This window comes from Morone saxatilis, unplaced genomic scaffold (genome assembly GCF_004916995.1).
Source record: "Morone saxatilis isolate NCDOM2014 unplaced genomic scaffold, NCSU_SB_2.0 Contig22, whole genome shotgun sequence".
NCBI lineage: Eukaryota > Metazoa > Chordata > Actinopteri > Moronidae > Morone > Morone saxatilis.
Genome location: NW_023339785.1, coordinates 5,554,451 through 5,560,390, shown reverse-complemented (window position 1 = coordinate 5,560,390; position 5,940 = coordinate 5,554,451).

Sequence of the window (5,940 nt, the reverse complement as noted above, 5' to 3'; positions counted from 1 at the left end):
TGTGGGACTTGAACCAGCAACCCTCCGGTTCCTTACATACTGAGCTACTACTATTTAATTTAATTCTGAATTAGCATGGACGATGTCAATAAAATGCACATGCCCTTAAAATTAAACAAGACATTTTTTCCCCCCAGAATGCATTTCATAATGACACAATAATGTTTGCAATAACTATGTACCAAAGCAACTGCACTTCATATCATTCATAGTTATTGTCAAATGTAAATCTAAGCAGGTTGTATACTGTACATAGAAAGCCTATAAATAAAATATCTATGGTATGTAGATTGACTGTACTTCGCCTTTCTAGTCTTCTAGTTTCTCTAGTTTCAAGTGATAGTTTGACCTGCATATAGACGTTGCATGTTTGCTTATATAGGCTGTAGGTATTTATTTTTTACCCTAATTTATGTTTGCTCTTCTCTGTGTAGCTTTGTTGACATTGTTTTAAGCTGTATGTCTACGTGTACCTTCCTGTACAGAGGTATTGGCACTGTGTGTAATACTCTGAGAGCGTGTGGGAACTGCAGTCAAATTCCTTGTATGCCTAAAACTGATTCTAAATCTGATTGATGAGGTATGGATGCACTAAATGGTATCTTAGTTTTTACATTATGTAATCTAGTTTAATAAATTAATCCTGTATTTAAACACATAGTCTCACTGACACTGTTTTCAAGAGAAACAAATGAATAGAATAGAAGCACAATTCAGACAATGAACAAGTTCAAAACAATGGAGTATAATGGCTGGATATCTTGAAATGGGAAAAAAGAGATTTTAACTGCAACGATTTTGCAGAATTTCAAAATAAAAACATGGAATAATGTTCACGTTACTTTTTAAATGTGACCCACATGATCTGGAGTGATGTAAAATTCACATGAATTTGGATATGGCTGTTCACACTGAGACCTGTATCTGATTTGGACCACATGACACATGAAAGTGGCCCAGATCAGGATTTAAAAGTCTAAAGTCTTTTTCCATGTTATAACTGATCTAACTGATAACTGATCTGAGTCACATATGAGCAAAACAATAAATAAATGGTGTTTGGTGAGAACGCAGCCTTAGTTGCCTGAATCCTGAAAACACAGTAAATCGAACCAATAGAGCAGTCACTGTGGTAACTGACATTTTACCCTCTATTATTATTATTTTAAATGTCTAAATAAGTGTATATTGTAGGCTGTACGTAAAGGGAAACATTCTGCTGCTTATATGCAGTGTATGTAATAAACAGCAAGCCTCATAAAAATCACATAACAAGCCTCCAACTTTGTCTAAGATATAAAGCAGTGGTATTGTGGAGATCCACAGAGCTACATTGTAGTTACTGAATATATGTTTCTTAAGACGCACAAGGAAAGAACAGTAGTGCGCCTGCGCCAAGGTCAACGCCCACATTCTTAGAGCAGGAACCAGAAACTGACTCCTCTTTTTTCATCCCTCGATTTGAGACCAGTAGGCTTTTTAGCTAAAGATTAACATGTTCTTTTTGTCAAACATTTACAACCTCGATCTTTTTCTATCCAAATGATCTCCTGCTTTATTAGTAATTCAAATGTCATTTAAGCTGCTGCCACAAGAGGGCGCAGTCGACCAGACTATCATGTTCCTGCAGGTTGGCCTATAGCCTGTGCTGGATAATTATTTTAGCTTTAAGTGCACCTTATTTGGTCCCAACATGTTTTAAAATCTTACATCTGACTGCTACTGTAGCGCATATATCCGCAGATTATTGGCACGAGTGTCGCAGGGTGATGTGTTTGCTGGAGATGCCATTTGAAAATATAGGCAGTGTAAGCACTGTAGAATCTAATTATTTCTTTGCAAAACCTAATTAGGCATTAAAAAAGGTTAACGCCAGCGCCTGAAACGTTTTTGTTTAATAATCCCATTACTGACGGCTCATCATGTATAAAATGGTGCAGGAGGACACTAAGTTTCCACTTGTTAAAGGGAATCTCTGAGAAATAGTCGCAGATCTTTTGACACTATCTGCGATTGGAAATTAGGGCTTGTAATTAAACTGCGGAGACTCAGCACAGCACAGAGTAAGTAAGGCTGCAGCGTCCTGCCTTGCATGCATTTTCTATCTTTACCTGACCATTCTGCCTGCAAAAACATTGTCACTATTTTCTGGTTTTTCTTTACTATGTCGTCTAATTTGTCGGGCATGACAGCACTCGGTATACGGTTGCGTGCAGTGAGAACAGACCTTGGTGATTTTTTTTTTTTTTAAGCGTCAGCTCCTCTCGGACCATTACCAGTCACCAGAGAGCTCAAGGTGAGAATTTAAATGAGACAACATTTTCTGCCCGAGTTTTAATTTGGCCATGAGGCTTCTGAGGAGGAACTATATGAGCTCCTTCGATGCGTGTTCATAAAGAAATACCCCATGCATTGCTAGATTATGAAGGATATAGATTGTCTTACAGTTATTATTATTGCCATAGGAGTGTTAGCCTGCAGTGATGCCAAAAAAACACACCCGTGTGAGTACCAGAGTCACAAACAACAGCTCAGCTCGGACTTTTCTGTTTGTAAAAACTCGTTTATAGTCTTCTGAAAATGGGAATTATTTGTACCATACCGGCCTATGTAAATTATAAAACGGTGTGCTAATGTTGATTATGTTACTGGAAGAATGAACCTGTTGAAGAAGAATGAACAGCTCGTTGTCAGACACTGACGCACAAAGAATTTCATGCGATTTCGACATTTCACTTCTCCTGTGCAGTAAAAAAGCTCCATCGGTCAAGTTCTACAACGAAGACAGTTTACTGCAGCTCAAAGGATAACACAGCTATCAATTTAAAGAAAAAGAGTACAATCAAAACTAAAAAAGAACAGCATAATTAAGGGTCATTCCTAATAATACTATCAGATCATGAACATGATCTAAGATGTTGATGTTTAATCTTCTCCATAATAATGGATAATCATTATTATTATATATTATTATTATATTGTAATTAAAATATGGACTAATATTATAATAATAGCCCTAATAAGAACAATACAAATGTACTCTGTGGTAAAGCGACCTTTGCTTTCTCTGCGTAAACCAAATGAGTTTCAACCTGCGCTCACTTTACACTTTGTTTAATCTTTTCCCTCAAAGCTTCTGCATCAACAGTTTTCTAGAGAAAGAAACAAAGAAAGGGGAGTGAGTGACAGACCAAAGTGAAAGCTTTCTAAAAGAAATAAATCGTCTTGTATACTCAAATGAATGCGCTTGTAATCGCTCCATCTCAGTCTGTGGATGTATTGGGGTGTGGTAAGGGATGAAAATCGGGACAAGCGAGGAAGACGACGGGAAGAAAGAGCTGGTTTGATAGGGAGGAAAGGAAGGACACGGTGGATTTCCCTCAAACTGGTTAAAGAAACAATAAAGCGAGTTATCAACAGACTTCTCCGCCTTTTATGTCTTTGTTGGCGGATCTAAGAAGGCGTTTCAGATAAGTCACAAGACCGTTCAAGAGTTTTTCATGATGGGCTGCAGTGTGACTGAGTTCCCTGTGATTTATAGTGGATATACACACTTTCATATGTTACATTTTCATTGCTTTGCGGGATTTAAATAAAAAAAAAAAAAAAAATTAAATCAGTGCTGCTATTCTCTGACAATCTACACAAAATATAAAAAATGTTTGGCACCTTTTGCTTTTTTTTTATTCACAGCAAAACAGCAGCTATTTGCAAAACAGTTCAAATTCCCAAACATGTAAGAGAACCTCCTATGTTCAGGCTCTTCTTGACAATATCTCTACAGACTGGAGGCCAAGTCTCTGATCATCATCCTGTCCCTCGCTTTATGCTTTTTAAAATCTGCCACCATCTTTGCAGCAGAGTGTATTACTGAAGCTTGTGTGATTCAAGCTGAACAAGCATGCTGCTTTGGTTTTATCAGATCATGCAAACATTTCCAAAAGGTTTTGAGAGGCTCACTCGGTCCTCTTCAGAAAGGCCTGTATGCTGCTGTCATAAATGTCTAAATAACAAAAATCAACATTCTGAGTCCCTTCAGTTTTGTTACTATAACATGGCTGTTATATGCATTTAGTGCAGGCTTTTTTTGGCCTCTTAGCTTCCCTCATTAGCTTTTTCCCGGAATGTAAGCCATCCATTTAACAGAAAAGGCTCTGGTTTATAAAGCTTTGTATGCTGCTACATTCCCTCTGCTTCACCGTGCGCTATACTGTAGGCTATATATTTGTAGATTCCGAAACTATTTTGTATAAAACTCTTAGCATCTCTAAGATCTTTTATGTACTCCACGCTTCACACAAAACCTTCACTAAAAACATGTTTGATTGATGTAATTATCACAGAAGTGATTTCAGGAAAAAGGAAATGAGCTTTCTGCATGTTTTAGAATGCAAAGAGTTAAACCTTAGTACAATTAACATCAATTAACAGGAGAAGTGTCTTCAAACATGGTGTATTATGTTGCTATTTTAAATGCATTGCCAAGAAAGAGCTCCTTTTGTTTCTTTTAAAATGAAAGCAGATTTTTTTTATATATATATTTTCAAAATAAAATACAAAAAAACAAATATATTTGCCTCAATATTCCTAGAGGAGGTAAGTCTGGTTACATTATTTTTATTTTGTCTTAGTGATAAAAGCAGCACGTTGTTCTCTGTTCAGTTACGTCTATAAAGGCTGGAGGAAATCTTGTGCCCACAGCAAGCCTTGAGCCAAACACTATTGACATAGAAAGCAAAGGGGATCCACCAGAAAGCTGACTTTTCCCTTTTTGGGAGTAAAGCTATGTTTGTTTCTGGGTTGAATGGGGGCTTATAATGGCTCTGATGGCATCAGGATTGTCACCACAAATGGTCTGGGCGTTTTGCAAGGCTGTTTGACAGAGCCTATTATGTCATTGGTCACGTCCCTCCACTCCTTGCTCGCTTGGGCTTGAATGGGAGTGAATTAATCAAATGGTTCGAGAGAGATCAGCCAACTTAATGCACTTTGTGTCAAGGTCTACAGTGATCCGAGACCCCCGGCCTCCCCTCTACCTGCACTGTTGAACTGCAACCAGACTGAAAGCAGAAACATATTCCTACTATTTAATGTGGCACTCAAAACTGAACTGGTAATGATATTTTTATTTTTTTAAATATCTTATAAATTACCACTTTCACATTCCTGCAATGACTTTTGGTGCATTAACAGTGATGTTGTATTGTTATAGGTGGCAAATTCTTTCTTCTGGTAACATTAGAAACTAAAAAATGTTGCTCTTACATTTATGTAAATACATTTTATTTTATATTTATATTTGTACTCTTCAATAAGGGTTCATTTGTGTTGTTTTGTCTCTGTTATGACTTGAAGGACCTCTGAAAACAACAAAGTTTTTTTTCCTCTACCTGAGGAATAGCTTCTAAATTGCACACCAATTAGAGCTACTGGAATGCAATTTTAAAATGTGTTATTTTAAGCATGTAATTACCTAATTACATTTATTTGATTTCATTTACATTTATTCAAGAAAGGAATGAAGACACAGCAAAAGTTTTCTGACCAATAAGAGTCCATTAGATGAAATGAATGTTTGTAGTCTATTGGGGATTTTTGTATCTGAGGATTCAGTACTGAGGTTTTTAAATGAATACAGCTTTGGGAAATACTGCGACACCTATAATTGGATGTCATTCATAATTATATTTGTGTGCTAATGTCCCCTTATAGAGCCCACCTGGACAACAAACAGAAAAGCTTTCTAAAAAGGGATCTATGTGCTTAATAAAATAAATATTGATATATATATATATATTAAAATCCAAGCACAGCCACCATCATATTTGTTTTCCAGGAGGAAAAAAGGGTCCAACTGGTCCAAAGTCGAGCGCTGTAACGTTATTGCTTCATCAAACACAATCAAAATATGAATTAATCAAAGCACTCTGCGTCAGAGCA